An 18,269-nucleotide genomic window follows, 5' to 3' on the forward strand; every position below is an offset into this window, starting at 1 on the left:
TAACTCTTCAGCATATGTTATTGTTTGTGTGTTTTAGGTGGTCTACTTGTCTTACGCCCTGACCGATTGGCCAACAGATCTGCTGAGATCATACATCGATGTTTGTTTTATTTCTTGTAGCCGAATAAGAGACAGCAGCCCGGTGACAGCAGGAAATTCCCAGAGAGCGAGGCGGCATTCTGTGGCACCCGGCGTGGATTCTCATCCCCAGACGTCCAAGAGATAAGTGGAGGGTTCAGAGCCACAGAGGGGATGAAAGTGGAGTGCTGGGTCAGGACTTGTCAGGAGGGGTTTTTGAGTCAGGTGTGGAGATAGGGATGTCCAAGATGTGCCAATTGAGAGTACAGGTGTACCAGCCCGACCCCACCCCTACCCCAGACCCGAAGGAGTAGCCCTAAAGACATGCCCGTTTCCCTGAGTGCAGGTACAGGCAGGAGCCCTTATGCAGGACAATGCCAGAAGGCCTGGCTGCGAGGTGTAGGGCTCTAAAGAAGTTGGGTTTAGAAGGGGGGAGGTGTAGCCACACACACAGAGGCTGAGGTAAAGGACTCGAGGACTAGAGGACACACGGTGAAACTCAGGGGAGCAGGCTAGGATACAAGTCAGAGTACAGGTGTAGCGGCCCTCACAGCACTGCTACCAGCACACTTCCCCTGAGAGCAGGTGCAGGCAGCAGCCCTAGTGCAGGAACACACCAGAAGCTCTGACCTGTGCAGACACTGTCAGGCTAGGGCCAGGCAGGAAGCGATAGTGGGGAGCAGGATCCAACAGGGCTGGGGATAACGGGGGTTTCCCGCCCCACCCACCCTGGGATTCCCTGTCTCTCCGCAGCCGGTGGAAGTGCTCCTGATTCCCTCTCGAGGCGGCGGTTGGTAAGGCTTCGTGCCTTTTGCCACCGCAAAGAGTTCGGCTCTGTCAGCCTCTGCCCTGTCTCAGGGCCACGTTTCTTAGGGTAGGCAGGGAACAACTGTGGATGTACCTGTCCTGCGTGCGGGACAGCTCTTGGGACCCTAACGGTGCAGAGCGTCCCCGGCTGCAAGGTCTAGGGCTCTGAAGAAGCAGGGTTCAGAAGGGGGGAGGTTACAGTGATACACACAGAGGCTGAGGTAAAGGACTCAAGGACTAGAGAACACACAGTGAAAATCAGGGGTACAGCCTAGGATACAAGTCAGAGTACAGGCATCCCGGCCCTCACAGCGCTGCTGCCAACACTGTTTCCCTGAGAGCAGGTGCCGGCAGCAATCCTAACGCAAGACAAGGCCAGAAGTCCTGAGAGGTGCAGGCAGTAGCCCTAAGCTAGGGCCAGGCAGGAAGTGACAGTGGTGGGGCAGAGTCCACAGGGTTGAGGTTCACCGGGGATGTCCACCCTGCGTTCCTGTCCTGCTCTAACCGGGGATGCTCACAGCCCTAATGGAGGCCACGGTGGGTGGGCTCGGTGCCAGTAATGCCTCTAAGGCTTTGGCGCTGCGAGCGTCGGCCTCCGAGCTCAGCTGAAGCACGCACGGGGCCCGAGGGCCCGGTCCTGCTTAAGAGACGGTGAGTAGCAGAGCTGCTGGGTTTTGGCTGATGTGCAGCTAAGATTATGCTTTGATATTTGGTTTTCTTTATTGTAGCTGACTAGGAGACAGCAGCCCAGTGACAGGAGGAATTTCCCAGAGGCATAGGCGGCCTTCTTTGGGGCCCAGCGTGGATTCACCTCCCCAGACATCTGAGAGATAAGTGGAGGGCTCGGAACTAGGGAGGGGATGAAAGTGGGGTACCAGGGCAGGGATCACTGGGAGGGATTTTTCGAGTCGGGTTTGGAGATGGGGATGTCCCAGATGTGACCCCTTAGGCTACATGAAGGGAAAGTCTCATTTTTCATGTCAGTGCTGAGGTGTGCAGGGCAGAGCAGTCCTGGTGTGTGTTGTGTCACTTGTCTGTTGTGCACTCTGTCTGTTTGGTGTCTTGTCTTTTCCTTTAGTCCTTTCAGGGGCCTGTCCAAACCCCTGGCATCAGTCTTAGCATTTCTGATCTCTGTGCTCCTCAGCCAGGTGCCTTTGTCTCAGCTGCTCGGACACTCATCAGAATCCATCTCTCTTCACAAGCATCCAGTCCGATGCCTTTTCAGGTCTTGTTCTGAGCTGTATTGACAGCCGTGCACCGCCCTGATCCATTCCGGCGGGTTAGGTCTTGTGAGAATGCAAAGACAGGTGGAGGATTCTGACCGTAGGATTCTCGGGCATCCTTCTCTGCGTCTCTTGGGATAAGTCATCCCGATGGCATCTTGTTCCTGCAGGGTTCTCTGAGCCTGGCCAGCTCACCTTCCATCTTACCTCGGTCATCTCATTCCGAGTTCTCTGGACCCTCAGGGTCATTCTTCTTGCCCAGCGTTTTCTGTCCCTGTTGTGTCCCCTCGTTTGTCCTGTGCTGTGTCACGGGTGTTGGTGTGTGTTTGGCCCGGAGCTGCTCTGCCTTGCTGCTCAGTCTGGGTGTAGGGGTACGAGGGTAATAGTCCTGGGGGCTTGAAATTTGTGATGTGGGGTGTGGTTAGACTGTAGAGGGTATTCCTAGATTGCCACAAGATGTCTGGAGCTGTCAAGGTATCCTGCAGCACTCTGACTTTTGTCCAAACTCTGTTTCAGATGCAGAGAGATGAAATCTGTGGCAGAGCCCCCCATCCTGGGTGAGGGGCTCCCCTGAGAAGGTCAGTCCCTGTTTGTGTTTGCAGGGGAGGTGTAAATGATGGCTGTGTTACAGCTCTGTTCTTTGTCTTTATTTTTAGGTGGTGAAGCCGGATCTCAGCAGTCAAGCTGACGTGGGCGAGGTGAGCAGTGACTCGTGGACAGAAGCCGTTGCTATTGTTCAAGCCTCACTCGCTGGTGCAACTCTAAGCCTCCGTTATTGTGCGTTTTAGGGAGTCCACTCGCAGGAGGCCGAGCTCCCCTCTCACCAACGGGACGACAGACCCGCGTCACCTCACCCGTGAGCCCTCCGGGAGCATTCCAGGAGTCTGTGATGGAGCCTTGATCTTCTCCTTGTGAAGGCCCCATCCAGGTAGGCTTGGATAACGGCCGAGGAGTTGAGGTGAGTCAGGGAGGAGAAGGAGGAGGAGGGAGGGTCCCCTCAAGTTCCAGCGCTGCCACGTCACCTTGTCTGCTCTTTACCCAGGCAGACCCTGCGACGCCGGCGTTGGCCTCTGAGCGCAGCTGAAGCGCGGGGCCGAGGACACAGGCAAGCTTAGGAGACGGTGAGTAGCAGAATTGTCGGGTTTTGGGTGATGGGCTGCTAAGATCACGCATTCATGTTTGGGTTTTTTTGTTGTAGCTGACTAAGAGACGACAGCCCGGCGACAGCAGGAATTTTCCTGAGGCAGAGGCGGCCTTCTTTGGACCTGGCAGGGATTTGCCTCCCTGGATGCCTGAGAGATAAGTGGAGGGTGATGGCTCACAGAGGGGATGAAAGCAGGATGCCAGGGCAGGGATCACCGGGAGGGGTTTTTTAAGTCAGATTTGGAGTTGGGGGCACCAAGATGTGACCCCTTAGGCTACATGAAGGGAAAGTCTCATTTTTCATGTCAGTGCTGAGGTGTGCAGGGCAGAGCAGTCCTGGTGTGTGTTGTGTCACTTGTCTGTTGTGCACTCTGTCTGTTTGGTGTCTTGTCTTTTCCTTTAGTCCTTTCAGGGGCCTGTCAAAACCCCTGGCATCAGTCTTAGCATTTCTGATCTCTGTGCTCCTCAGCCAGGTGCCTTTGTCTCAGCTGCTCGGACACTCATCAGAATCCATCTCTCTTCACAAGCATCCAGTCCGATGCCTTTTCAGGTCTTGTTCTGAGCTGTACTGACAGCCGTGCACCGCCCTGATCCATTCCGGCGGGTTAGGTCTTGTGAGAATGCAAAGACAGGTGGAGGATTCTGACCGTAGGATTCTCGGGCATCCATCTCTGTGTCTCTTGGGATAAGTCATCCCGATGGCATCTTGTTCCTGCAGGGTTCTCTGAGCCTGGCCAGCTCACCTTCCATCTTACCTCGGTCATCTCATTCCGAGTTCTCTGGACCCTCAGGGTCATTCTTCTTGCCCAGCGTTTTCTGTCCCTGTTGCGTCCCCTCGTTTGTCCTGTGCTGTGTCACGGGTGTTGGTGTGTGTTTGGCCCGGAGCTGCTCTGCCTTGCTGCTCAGTCTGGGTGTAGGGGTACGAGGGTAATAGTCCTGGGGGCTTGAAATTTGTGATGTGGGGTGTGGTTAGACTGTAGAGGGTATTCCTAGATTGCCACAAGATGTGTGGAGCTGTCAAGGTATCCTGCAGCACTCTGACTGTTGTCCTGACTTTGTTTCAGATGCGGAGAGATGAAATCCGTGGCAGAGCCCCCCATCCTGGGTGAGGGGCTCCCCTGAGAAGATCGATCGCTATTCAAGGTGAGAGTCACACATTTCACATTTATTGGCACTCCAGTGCAGGCCACCTGCGTTTACAGCTTCAAACAGGTGAGTCCCTTGGTAACCCCCCTGGGCAGCAGCTGGAGCCTGCTCCGGGCTGGGCTGCGGGAGCAAACACTTGTGGTTGACACAGCTCCACACTGAGGGTACTTGGGAAAACACCTGCCTTGTCCTGGAATTTTTTTTTTTGAGCTTTTGACAAGGTTTTAATCATCACCTTGGTAAAAATAAATGGTAAGGACTGAAAACATGAGAGGCTGGCAGGTTATACGCACGAAAGACAACTTTTTTTTTCTTAAATATTTGTGCAGCCTATATCTTAATTTTGAGACTCTTTTTTTGGTCAACTTTATTGTAAAAACCCCTTATTTTCAAGTTAGCTGCTTCAATAATGAATTTGTTTTACAAATACCCGCTAATGTCCGAAGGTTAAAGCACTAACACCAACATCCCACCTCTTTTATTTTTGCAGCAAAATTTTATCTTTACTAAACTTGAAACTTGATGTTTTTGCAGGTAGTAAGTTAAAGAAGGTGTTTATCTGCCCATCACTGATATTCAGGGTCATGAAGAAATTGCTCTAGTGTTCTAAAATAAATGCAGATTTTTAGGCCTCTCCCATTCTCTCTGACTAGCAACATGGGAATTGATTTTTGATCTCCTTTCTGTTGGTGTCTGTGGGTTTTAAGCGGCATGGAGAAGGTGTCTGTGGACATGGCACCCAGGGAATGGTGCTGGGAAGGGCAGGATGGAAAGGAGCTGCTCAGGAATCCAGAGCAGCAGTGGAGTGGGAGCTGGTGCTGCTGCCTCAGTCACACCCTCCTGGACAGTCTGTGCAGTGATAATATTCCTACTTTCCTTCCTGAACCTGGGGTTGGAGGAGAACACGAGTCTTGGCATTGATGGAAAGGGGAACTCGAGGGAAAAACTGCTGTTTGTGTCCTTAGAGAGCAGTGGGAAGAGCCTGGGAGAAATCCTGGCTGGCTGAGGGATCCTTGTGTCCCCTCGGGAATAAATCCCTGCGTCTCCTCAGCCCTGCTGGTTTGCAGTAGCGTTTGTACACCTTTCGCTGCAGCTGTGGTTCTTAATAACTGGAAGTCCAGGGATTCTGGGCGATTCCCATAAGTTCTCCTGTTTTGTAGGAGCTGCACGGTGAGGTCAGCATTCTGAGGGAGGCCCTGGCACAGCTGCCAAGGGCAAGGAACGTGGAGCATCCCGGGGCTTCTCCCGCCCGAGTTTCTCCCGGAGCGTGCTGCGTGTCGTGCCGGATGTTTAACCCGGGTTTGGGGTGTTCTCCTGCAGTCCCAGCTCTAACTGCTGCCCCCGAGCCCCGGCCTTGCTCGGTCCCAGCACTGAACCTGGCAGGTGGGTGTGCTTTTCCAGCCCTTGAATCCCACGGGCAATCCCAGATTCCCGGAGCTCCCCGAGGCACAGCCTGGCCTCCCTCCCTGGGAGCTGCACCTCAGTCTGCCTGGACCAAGGCCATCCTGTTTGAGACTTTATTCCTGTTGCTTTTCCTCTTGCAGGTAGTTGGCGAAAAGGAGAGAGCCAGTAGGAAGTGAAGCCACTGGAAGGCCTTATCCCAGTCCAAGGTTGGATGGGAGTAACTGGACCTGTTGAATTCCCACTTCCCTTTAAATCAGTGCAGAGGAAGCAGATTTTAAATCATCATTCCATGAACTTTCACCAACTTCATGACTCTTGCAAAAGTTTTCAATGTTAGAAATTCCTGAGCTTGTTTTCCAGGCAGGCTTGGATTTGGATGTTATTCCTTCCTTTTAATTGAAGGAATAACTCTGATTTTCTCTCTGATTTTAGTAAGGGAATATTTATTTATTCCAATTTTCCATCCTAATTGGAATTTTTGTACCTTGTAGAGCACATTTCCAAGGAAATTTACCCAATTAATGTTGGTAAATCAGCAATTGTCCAGCACCATCTCCACAAAATTCTGTGATTTCCCAAGAAAACTTTGAAGTATTTATTTGCCACGATTCGTCTCTTTGTAAAGTTCAATTTACTGCATTTTTAATTACATAAATGCCATTAAAACCTGAATCCAGGCCTAGCTGCTGTTCCTTGGACACAAGGGGCTGGTTCTTTCCTACCTTGGCACATTTGGATGTTTGTCCAAAATGAGCTTCCCACTAAAATAGAATTTGTTTCCAAGCAGAAGTGGGAATTGTCTAGAAAACCTTCTGTTCTGGGGGGCACTGGGTTTGTTTCCCTTATTGCTGCATAATTGTGGAAAGCCATGGCGCTTTTTTAGGCAGTGGCAGGAGGTGAGAGCTGCGTTTATTTAATTTTGTATTTTATTTTTTGTTATTTTTGTATTTTTGTGCTCTTTTGTTGTGGTTTTTCATGTTGCGTTTTGTGGTTTTTCAAAGACTTTTTCTTCAGTTTTTTAATTTTTATTTTTTTTCTTTAGCTATTTATTTACTTGTTAAAACTACTTTTCGTTTTTTATTTTAATTTTTTGTTTAAATTTTTTTTCCACTTTTTTGTTACTTTGAAATTTTTTTCTTTTGGTATTTTAATTTTATTTATTATTTTCTATAGTTTTGGTTTATTTTTTCATGTTTTCTTTGTTCCTTTTTTTTTTTCCCCATACTCTTTCTTCCCCCGGGCGCCTGGGGGTTTGGCTGTTGGCAAGAAAGATGAGAAATGACCTCGGTGCCCGCTGGACGTCCGGATGTCATAGAGAGCGCAGTTGGCAAAAGCTCTGTATTTTCTGCTCCATAAAACTCCTGAAGGGAGAAAGCTGTGACCACCGTGGTGCCGTTTTTTCCTTCCCAGCCCCGACCAGGTCTCCTCCTACCCGTGCACAGTGTTACCAGCAGCAGCCTGCTGTCCAGGCTGTCGAGGCGTATTTCAGAGGGAGCAATAAAAACAAAGTAGACGTTTTATTTTGTAACTCTCCGACCCTGCTTGTTTATTAGCAAAGAAATCCAAAACAAAGCGAACAAAAAAAGAAAACCCCCAAAATAAAATCCCCCGCAACCCACCAAAAAAACCCCATACAGATAGAGAAAATATGCCCATATTATCTAAATAAAGATTAAAACTTTACCCCTTAGAAAACCAGGCTCATTTAATTCAAATTAATTGTGTTTCTGATGTGTTAGGTTCATGAATTCATCTAGTGTAAAATATCGTTTAAAATATAAACAAACGAATTTAAAAAATAATGAAAAAGAAAAATAACAAAAAGTATAGGATATGAAAAATAATATCAATAAAAAATACACAATATATTATTACTTACTACACGTTTTATAAATATATTTAATATACATAATATAAACATCTATAATGTACATAATCATATTTAAATGAAATGTATTATTATTTATAACATTACATAATAAATAAATTATTTTATATATAACTTTCTATATTTAATATCTATAATAAATATAATAGTATAATAAACATAATACATGATGTATAATGTACATAATATAAAAGATGAATTGTAATGATGAATGTAAATATCAGAATCACAAAGATAAAAAATATTGAAATAGAGCCTGAACGAAAGGCTTTTTTGTTTCGGTCTGGTTGCTGGCAGGGTTCTCGCAGGTGTGCTCGGGGGTCTTTTGGGCCATTTATTCCGGAGGCTGTTCGCCAGGGCATTCCTGGGCACGTTCGTTTATGGCTCCGCTCCGCGCCGCCGCGCGGCAGTGCTGCCACCCTGTGGGCAGAGAGCGGTAGTGCAGCTGTCCCGTCCCGCGCGTCCCGTCTGATCTGTGCGGCAATGCTGCCACCGTGTGGGCAAAGAGCGGTACTGCAGCTGTCCCTCCCGCCCGTCCCGCCTGATCTGTGTGGCAATGCTGCCACCCGGTGGGCAAAGAGCGGTAGTGCAGCTGTCCCCCGTGCCCGTCCCTCATGATCTGTGAGACAATGCTGCCACCCTGTGGCCAAAGAGCGGTAGTGCAGCTGTCCCCCCCGCCCGTCCCCGACGCGCGTGGCAGCCCCGCATTGTGAGCTCGGGGGCGGCGCTGCCGCCCGCCCGCCCGCAGCTCGGGGCCGAAAGGGAGGGAAAAAGGCAAGGAGCCCGGGCGCGTGGCAGCCGGCTGCCTGCGCGCGCCACCCGGACCCCGGAGCCGTCCGGGCGCGATTTTCCGCGGCGTTTGCGGGTGTGCGGACACGGGATGGGGGCGCAGCGGCGCCGCGGGCTGCAGTCCATTCAGTCAGGCGCTTGTGGGAGGAGCCGAGGGGGCATTTTAGTGGGTTCCACTACCAAGATGGCGGCGAGACGCGAGGCGCCCGACCTTCCAAAAAGGGCGGCCAAAAGGGCGGGAAAAAATAAGGACCCTATAGGCGTTTAGCCAGACGCCTGCACAAAAACCCCGACTACGGCGCCGCCCGGGCGCAATTTTCCGCGGCGTTTCCAGGTGTAGGGACACCGGTCGTGTGCTCAGCCGCGCCGCGCTTGCGTTCGGATTCGCGGATTTAGTCAGGCGTCTGTGTAAACACCTGGCGGAGGCCTATGCCGAGCCGCAAAGAACATGGCGGCCGGGACGGAAGTGGCCTCAGCCGCAGCCAAGATGGCGGCGAGCAAAAGCGGAAGTCACGCGACGCCCCTCACAAAATGGCGCCCAGGCGCGAGGCGCCCGACCTTCCAAAAAGGGCGGCCAAAAGGGCGCGAAAAATTAAGGACCCTATAGGCGTTTAGCCAGATGCCTGCACGAAACCCCGACAACGGCGCCGCCGGGGCGCAATTTTCCGCGGCGTCTCCAGGTGTGGGGACACGGGCCGTGTGCTCAGCCGCGCCGCGCTTGCTTTTAAATTCGTGGATTTATTCAGGCGTCTGTGTAAACACCTGCCGGGGGCCTATGCCGAGCCGCCAAGAACATGGCGGCCGGGACGGAAGTGGCCTCAGCCGCAGCCAAGATGGCGGCGAGCAAAAGAGGAAGTCACGCGACGCCCCTCACAAAATGGCGCCCAGGCGCGAGGCGCCCGACCTTCCAAAAAGGGCGGCCAAAAGGGCGCGAAAAAATAAGGACCCTATAGGCGTTTAGCCAGATGCCTGCACGAAACCCCGACTACGGCGCCGCCCGGGCGCAATTTTCCGCGGCGTCTCCAGGTGTGGGGACACGGGCCGTGTGCTCAGCCGCGCCGCGCTTGCGTTCGGATTCGCGGATTTAGTCAGGCGTCTGTGTAAACACCTGCCGGGCGCCTTAGAGGTGCCGCAAAAAAGATGCCGGCGGAACCGGAAGTGGCCTCAGACGCAACCATGATGGCGGCAAGGAAGGGCGGAAGGCTCGTGGGGCTCGTCGCGGCCGAAAATCGCCGAGTGCAGCTCACACCCTGCAATGGCAAAAGCTGTTTTATTAAAACTCAGCCGAGAATTTTCCTCTTATTTCCAGGTCACAGGATATACTGAGGCTGAGAGGGATCCTAAAATCTGACTCTCAAGCGGACGGACCGTTTGAGAATCGAACTCAGCACCTTGGCATTACCCGGACTCTGCTCCAAGCAGCTGAACCAATCTCTGCATTATGGGGATGGACCTCCATAGGATGGCAACGCTTGGCCCCACTAAGGTAAGTGCAGTGCCGCCTTCTCTGCCAAAGCTGCTTCACACACCAGCCCCTGGAATGGCTCGAGGGCAGAAGTGGCTGGCAGCTCACGACAGCACAAAGCTCTTCCAGTGACGCTGATTTCCTGTCCTTTCCAGGATTTACCCAGCAGCTGCCGTAAAAGTACTCACACAAAGTCTCTTTCCGGGCGGAAAGGAGCAGGACAAGTCCTGAGGCTTCCCTTCTTCCACGGCCAAAGCTCTGCAGAGAGGCAGGGCCGGTCCCACCCGCACAGGGGCGTTTCCTGCAGGTGAGTGTTGCCGGGCCAAACTGATGGCAGCTGCTGAGGCCGGGGCTGCTTTTCTGGCCGGAGGCCTCGGTGCCCCCCCGTGCCGCCTGCAGTGTCCCTCGGGGTTTCCTGCAGGTGTCCCGGGTGCCCGGAGGCGCAGGGAGGAAGGAGGCCGGCAGCCCCAGCGGGGCCAGCAGCCCTGGGATGATGTGCAGGGAGGAGCTGTGCCTGCGGGGCCCCGCCCGTGGCAGCGGCGGCCAAACGCAGGGCCCGGGGCCGGGCTCGGGGCTGGCACGGACACGGCCCCGGGGCTGCCGCGGCTCCTCGGCCAGGGGCTGCTCCCGCCGGGCACGGGGAGATGCTGCAGCCCGGACAGAGGCACCCACAGCCCAAGAGCTCCCCGGGGAACAGCTGGCATTGCCTGGGAACGGCGGCTCGGGCTGTCTGCAGAGGGGCTCAGACAGCAATTCCCACCTCCCGGAGCTCCCACACAGTTGCCAGGGATGTCCTGGCCACCCCAAATCCCCTCCCTTTCAGCCTGAGGACATCACCCGTCGGCAGCATTAAAGCCAAGGCGCTCCTCCCTCACAGAAATTAAATCCAGAGCAACGGCCCTCGGAGATGCCTCAAAATCAAAGGTTTGAGTGGGATGGAGTTTCGTTTGGATGAAGTCTGGACTTTTCCAGGGAGCCGGCCGGAGTGCAGAAGTGATGGAAAGCTTTTGCAGGTGGGTCCCACTGGAGGTGTGCTGAAGGCAGGGATGGGCGTCCCTTGCCTGAGGGAAAGGCACTTGCAGAGGCCACTGCTGGGGCTCGGAAAGGAGCTGAGCTCCTGCAGGGAGCTGTGTCCTCCCGAGGGCACAGGGGCTGCCTCAGCACAGGCCGGCCAGTGCCTTCTCCTGCTCTGAAACATCACCTGGAGCCCGAGCTCAGGGGGGTGGCTGAATTCCAGGGAAATCTGACAGGTGACCCCCAGGGGGTGAGGGTTATAATTAACCAAATCTATGGAATAGAAACCTATCCTGTCCCCATCCTGCTGAGCTTCCTTGGAAGCTCTGCTGGTTCCTGACACGTCTGGCATTCAAGCAGCAGCTCTGCGTGGGAATATCCGTGCTCCGTGAGGCACTGTGAGGTTATTGCAGCGGGAACTGAGCAGGGAATTCGGGGCCGTGGGTATAATTCATCTAAACTAGCAAAGGTGACAGTGAACCCCAAATCTGGGCACCACACAGAGAACAATCTTTGTGCTGCCCTGTCAGCTCAAGCCCCTGGGCTGGGAAGTTTTGGGAGTCAAACATATGGAATGATAGAAGTCACAGCAACTGGTGTCACCCCGAGGGACAGTCCAAGTCCCAGACAATTCCTCTGCAATCCCCTCGGGGGGAAAACACCCTCTGTCTGCCAGGAGCCCTGACTCTGTTTCTCCTAGCAGCTGTGTTGGGCTTTAAGAACTTGAAATAACTTTGAAGCCAAAGAAATCACCTTTTCCTACTGGTTTGATTGTTGTGTTTGGTTTTTGTTTTTTTTTTTTTTTTTCTTTCAGATGCTGGACTTGCTTCTGTGGATGTGTGCTGAGCTCTGGCTGCAGGGGACTGTCAGGCCTGAATGGCTGTGAGTCTGTGTTCTTCTCGCTGGGGAAGCGGAAATAATTATTAATTAGACTGCAGAAATGTTTTCAGAAACCTTTCCCCTTTCCTGCCCTTTGCTGGTGGATCTTCTCTTTCTGCCTTTGACTTTACAAAGCTGTTCCCTGATGTCATTTCCCCTGCCTGAATTCCTTGCAGCTCCTAGCTGGGAAAAACTGGGATGATGTCCTGGGGATGTTCTTAGGGGAGGACAGAGGTGAGATTTTTGCCTGTATTTTTCTAATATTTTCTAAAATTTCAGGGAGCTGCTGCTGCTGCTGCTCCTGCTCCTGCTGCTGCTGCTGCACAAGTGGAGCCTTGTCAGCGAAGACCTGCATCTGCAGGAGGCCCCGCAGGCCCTGGCTGGGAAGTGCCAAAACAAAGAAGTGATCAGTAAGTGCTGAACTGCTTCCAGGAGGGCGTATTTTGTTGCAGCCGTTACAGACCAACAAAAGAATGGTGCTGTGTCCGCGTGATGTTGGTGACTTTGTGTGAGTTGCTTTATTGAAGCCAATCGTTGGTAAGGGTTTTGAGCATCCCTTGGATAGCCCTTGGAGCTCTGGGTGCCCTGGCTGTCTCTGCGGTGCCCTTGCCGTCCCCTGGGTGCACTTTGGGGTCCCCGGGCTGTCCCCTATGTGTCCCTGGGGTGCCCTGGCTGTCCCCTAGGTGTCCGTGGGAGTGCCCTGGCTCTCCCTGGGGTGCCCTGGCTGTCCCTTAGGTGTGCCTGGGGGTTCCCTGGCTGTCCCCTAGGTGTCCCTGGGAGTTCCATGGCTGTCCCCTAGGTGTCCCTGGGGGTTCCCTGGCTGTCCCTGGGGTGCCCTGACTGTCCCCTAGGCGTCCCTGGGGGTGCCCTGGCTGTCCCTGGGGTGGCCCTGGGGGTTCCCTGGCTGTCCCCTAGGTGTCCCTGGGGGTGCCCTGGCTGTCCCCTAGGTGTCCCTGAGGATGCCCTGGCTGTCCCCTAGGTGTTTCTGGGGGTTCCCTGGCTGTCCCGTGGCTGTCCCTGGGGGTGCTCTGGCTGTCCCTGGGGGTGCCCTGACTGTCCCCTAGGCGTCCCTGGGGGTGCCCTGGCTGTCCCCTAGGTGTCCCTGGGGGTTCCCTGGCTGTCCCCTAGGTGTCCCTGGGGGTGCCCTGGCTGTCCCCTAGGTGTCCCTGGGGTGCCCTGTCTGTCCCCTAGGTGTCCCTGGGGGTTCCCTGGCTGTCCCTGGGGTGCCCTGACTGTCCCCTAGGCGTCCCTGGGGGTGCCCTGGCTCTCCCTGGGGTGCCCTGGCTGTCCCTTAGGTGTCCCTGGGGTGCCCTGGGTGTCTCTTGGGGTGCCCTGACTGTCCCTAGGGTGCCCTGGCTGTCCCCTAGGTGTCCCTGGGGGTGCCTTGGCTGTCCTTTAGGTGTCCCTGGAGGTTCCCTGGCTGTCCCCTAGGTGTCCCTGGGGCGCCCTGGGTGTCCCTGGGGGTGCCCTGGCTGTCCCTGGGGTGCCCTGGCTGTCCCCTAAGCGTCCCTGGGGGTGCCCTGGCTGTCCCTTAGGTGTCCCTGGGGGTGCCCTGGCTGACCCTAGGTGTCCCTGGGAGTGCCCTGGCTGTCCCCTAGGTGTCCCTGGGGGTGCCCTGGCTGTCCCCTACGTGTCCCTGGGAGTGCCTTGGCTGTCCTTTAGGTGTCCCTGGAGGTTCCCTGGCTGTCCCCTAGGTGTCCCTGGGGGGCCCTGGGTGTCCCTGGGGGTGCCCTGACTGTCCCTGGGGTGCCCTGGCTGTCCCCTAGCTGTCCCTTGGGGTGCCCCGGCTGTCCCTTGGGGTTCCCTTGCCGTCCCCTAGGTGCACCTTGGGGTCCCCGGGCTGTCCCCTAGGTGTCCCTGGGGGTGCCCTGGCTGTCCCCTATGTGTCCCTGAGGTGCCTTGGCTGTACCGAAGGTGTCCCTGGGAGTGCCTTGGCTGTCCTTTAGGTGTCCCTGGAGGTTCCCTGGCTGTCCCCTAGGTGTCCCTGGGGGGCCCTAGGTGTCCCTGGGGGTTCCCTGGCTGTCCTTGGGTTGCCCTGACTGTCCCCTAAGCGTCCCTGGGGGTGCCCTGGCTGTCCCTTAGGTGTCCCTGGGGGTTCCCTGGCTGTCCCCTAGGTGTCCCTGGGGGTGCCCTGGCTGTCCCCTAGGTGTCCCTGGGGGGCCCTGGCTGACCCTGGGGTCGCCCTGGCTGTCCCGTGGCTGTCCCTGGGGTGCCCTTGCTGTCCCCTAGGTGTTCGTGGTAGTGCCCTGGCTATCCCTGGGGATGCCCTGGCTGTCCCCTAGGTGTCCCTGTGGGGGCCCTGGCTCTCCCTGGGGGTGCCCTGGCTGTCCCTTAGGTGTCCCTGGGGGTTCCCTGGCTCTCCCCTAGGTGTCCCTGGGAGTGCCCTGGCTGTCCCCTAGGTGTCCCTGGGGGTGCCCTGGCTGTCCCTGGGGGGCCCTGGCTGTCCCCAAAAGTGCCCTCGCTGTCCCCTAGGTGTACCCAGGGGTACCCTCGCTGTCCCCTAGGTGTACCCAGGGGTGCCCTGGTGTCCCCTAGGTGTCCCTGGGAGTGCCCTGGCTGTCCCCTAGGTGTCCCTGCCTCGCCCGAATCCTCGACTCCGCCTCCGGCGCCATGGTGACACCCCTCCCAGTCTGGACCGGTGTGGCCACACCCCCTCCCCTGGGGCCATTAGACCCATCCCAGTATAGACCAGTTAGGCACCGTGTGCCCACCACGGACCCCCACACGCCTGCCAGTTCGTCCCAGTCCACTCCCCGTCCATCCCAGTTCTCTCTGATCACCCTCCCAGTGCTCCCAGTCCATCCCAGTCCCGCAGGTGTTGGTGCTTGTGGCTTGATCAGCTGGTGCCTGTCCGCAACGTGGAGCGGGTCAAACGAGGCCTCAGGGGGACGGGGGAGCGGATTTGGGGGGTCCTGGGGGTCCCGAGTTGTCCTGGAGGGGTTTGGGGGGTTTTGGGGGGTCTGGGGGGAGTCCTGGGGGCTGCTTTGGGTGTTTTTGGGGGATCTTCGGGAGGTTTGGGCGGCCCATTTGAGGCATCAAAGGAACCTGAGGAGGGTTTTGGGCGCTCCTGGAGGTCGGGGGGGCTCTGGGGGTGGTTTGGGGGGCACTGGGGGGTTCCAGCCCGTGACCCCCCCCGTTTTTGACCCCCCCCCCCCGAGCTGTTTCGGTCTCATCAACGCCCTCCTGAAGCCCAAGGGGGGGTGGGCGTTGGGCCCCCCCCGCTGCCCCCTCCCCCTGCCACCCCCGCGACGCCCTGCAGGTGAGGGACCCCCAAAAACCCCTCCCCAGACCCCAGATTCACCCCTGGGACCCCAAAAAACCCCCCAAACCTCTCCCCGGACCCCAAATTCACCCCTGAGGCGCCATAAAACCCCTAAACCCCTCCCCATGAACCCCAAATCCACCCCTGGGACCCCCCAAAACCTCCCCAGGACCCCAGATCCACCCCGGGACCCTCGAATCCATCCCTTGGACCCCCAAAAACCCCAAAATCCATCCCTGGGACCCCCCAAAACCTCCCTCCAAACCCCAAATTCACCCCTCGGACCTCCAGAATCCCTCCACAGGCCCCCTCAGGGGTCGTTCCCCACGAAAAAGGGCGGGAAACGTGAGGGGAGAAAAAGGGCGGGAAACGTGAGGGGAGAAAAAGGGCGGGATCAAGTGGGAGGGATCAATGGAATTTTGGGGGGAGTCAGCGACAGTGAGGGAAGATCAATGGAATACTGGGGGGGCATCAATGACATTGGGGGGGGTCAGTGACACTCGGGTGGGGATCAATGATGCTGTGGGGGGGTCGATATCAGCTCGGGGGGCGGCCATGGGTTTTTGGGGGGCCGCAACGCAGGCGGCCGTGCTGGGTTTGGAGCGGGGGGGCCCCTTCAACCCCTGGGGGTGCCCTGGCTGTCCCCTAGGTGTCCCTTGGGGGCCCTGGCTGTCCCCTAAGTGTCCCTGGGGGTCCCCTGGCTGTTCCTGGGGGGGCCCTGGCTGTCCCGTATGTGTCCCTGGGGGGGCCCCAGCTGTCCCCTGGCTGTCCCTGGGGGTGTCCTGGCTGTCCCCGAAAGTGCCCTCCCTGTCCCCTAGGTGTCCCCAGGGGTGCCCTGGCTGTCCCCTAACTGTCCCTTGGGGTGCCCCGGCTGTCCCTTGGGGTGCCCTTGCCGTCCCCTAGGTGCACCTTGGGGTCCCCGGGCTGTCCCCTAGGTGTCCCTGGGGGTGCCCTGGCTGTCCCCTATGTGTCCCTGGGAGTGCCTTGGCTGTCCTTTAGGTGTCCCTGGAGGTTCCCTGGCTGTCCCCTAGGTGTCCCTGGGGTGCCCTTGCTGTCCCCTAGGTCTTCGGGGTAGTGCCCTGGCTGTCCCTGGGGATGCCCTGGCTGTCCCCTAGGTGTCCCTGTGGGGACCCTGGCTCTCCCTGGGGTGCCCTGGCTGTCCCTTAGGTGTCCCTGGGGGTTCCCTGGCTGTCCCTGGGGGTGCCCTGGCTGTCCCCTAGGTGTCCCTGGGGGTGCCCTGGCTGTCCCTGGGGGGGCCCTGGCTGTCCCCAAAAGTGCCCTCGCTGTCCCCTAGGTGTACCCAGGGGTACCCTCGCTGTCCCCTAGGTGTCCCTGGGGGTGCCCTGGCTCTCCCTTAGGTGTCCCTGAGGATGCCCTGGCTGTCCCCTAGGTGTCCCTGGGGTTCCCTGGCTGTCCCTGGGGTGCCCTGGCTCTCCCTTAGGTGTCCCTGAGGATGCCCTGGCTGTCCCTTAGGTGTCCCTGTGGGGGCCCTGGCTCTCCCTGGGGTCCCCTGGCTGTCCCTTAGGTGTCCCTGGAGGTTCCCTGGCTGTCCCCTAGGTGTCCCTGGGGGGCCCTGGGTGTCCCTGGGGTGCCCTGGCTGTCCCCTAGGTGTCCCTGGGGGTTCCCTGGCTGTCCTTGGGGTGCCCTGACTGTCCCCTAAGCGTCCCTGGGGGTGCCCTGGCTGTCCCTTAGGTGTCCCTGGGGTTTCCCTGGCTGTCCCCTAGGTGTCCCTGGGGGTGCCCTGGCTGTCCCCTAGGTGTCCCTGGGGGTGCCCTGGCTGTCCCTGGGGGGGCCCTGGCTGTCCCCAAAAGTGCCCTCGCTGTCCCATAGGTGTACCCAGGGGTACCCTCGCTGTCCCCTAGGTGTACCCAGGGGTGCCCTGGTGTCCCCTAGGTGTCCCTGGGAGTGCCCTGGCTGTCCCCTAGGTGTCCCTGGGGGTGCCCTGGCTGTCCCTGGGGTGGCCCTGGCTGTCCCCAAAAGTGCCCTCGCTGTCCCCTAGGTGTACCCAGGGGTACCCTTGCTGTCCCCTAGGTGTACCCAGGGGTGCCCTGGTGTCCCCTAGGTGTCCCTGGGGGTGCACTGGCTCTCCCTTAGGTGTCCCTGAGGATGCCCTGGCTGTCCCCTAGGTGTTTCTGGGGGTTCCCTGGCTGTCCCGTGGCTGTCCCTGGGGGTGCCCTGGCTGTCCCTGGGAGTGCCCTGGCTGTCCCTGGGGTGCCCTGACTGTCCCCTAGGTGTACCCAGGGGTACCCTCGCTGTCCCCTAGGTGTACCCAGGGGTGCCCTGGTGTCCCCTAGGTGTCCCTGGGAGTGCCCTGGCTGTCCCCTAGCTGTCCCTTGGGGTGCCCCGGCTGTCCCTTGGGGTGCCCTTGCCGTCCCCTAGGTGCACCTTGGGGTCCCCGGGCTGTCCCCTAGGTGTCCCTGGGGGTGCCCTGGCTGTCCCCTATGTGTCCCTGGGAGTGCCTTGGCTGTCCTTTAGGTGTCCCTGGAGGTTCCCTGGCTGTCCCCTAGGTGTCCCTGGGGGGCCCTGGCTGACCCTGGGGTCGCCCTGGCTGTCCCGTGGCTGTCCCTGGGGTGCCCTTGCTGTCCCCTAGGTGTTCGTGGTAGTGCCCTGGCTCTCCCTGGGGTGCCCTGGCTGTCCCTTAGGTGTCCCTGGGGGTTCCCTGGCTGTCCCCTAGGTGTCCCTGGGGGTACCCTGGCTGTCCCCTAGGTGTCCCTGGGGGTGCCCTGGCTGTCCCCTACGTGTCCCTGGGAGTGCCTTGGCTGTTCTTTAGGTGTCCCTGGAGGTTCCCTGGCTGTCCCCTAGGTGTCCCTGGGGGGCCCTGGGTGTCCCTGGGGGTTCCCTGGCTGTCCCTGGGGTGCCCTGACTGTCCCCTAAGCGTCCCTGGGGGTGCCCTGGCTGTCCCTTAGGTGTCCCTGGGGGTTCCCTGGCTGTCCCCTAGGTGTCCCTGGGGGTGCCCTGGCTGTCCCCTAGGTGTCCCTGGGGGTGCCCTGGCTGTCCCTGGGGGGGCCCTGGCTGTCCCCAAAAGTGCCCTCGCTGTCCCCTAGGTGTACCCAGGGGTACCCTCGCTGTCCCCTAGGTGTACCCAGGGGTACCCTCGCTGTCCCCTAGGTGTACCCAGGGGTGCCCTGGTGTCCCCTAGGTGTCCCTGGGAGTGCCCTGGCTGTCCCCTAG

The 18,269-nt window shown here is 57.6% G+C and overlaps 1 long non-coding RNA gene across 1 annotated transcript; it reads left to right on the forward strand.

Annotated features, from left to right (window-relative positions):
• The first annotated feature begins 2,623 nt into the window (after positions 1-2,623).
• LOC136305605 (uncharacterized) lies at positions 2,624-3,224 on the forward strand. Its single transcript, XR_010725378.1, has 4 exons — positions 2,624-2,686; positions 2,765-2,806; positions 2,897-3,066; positions 3,151-3,224. It is a non-coding gene; the product is annotated as an uncharacterized lncRNA (long non-coding RNA).
• The last annotated feature ends 15,045 nt before the right edge of the window (positions 3,225-18,269 follow it).

Source organism: Chamaea fasciata, unplaced genomic scaffold, assembly GCF_029207755.1.
Source record: "Chamaea fasciata isolate MVZ Bird 193981 ecotype frontalis unplaced genomic scaffold, bChaFas1.0.hap1 SCAF_513, whole genome shotgun sequence".
NCBI lineage: Eukaryota > Metazoa > Chordata > Aves > Passeriformes > Sylviidae > Chamaea > Chamaea fasciata.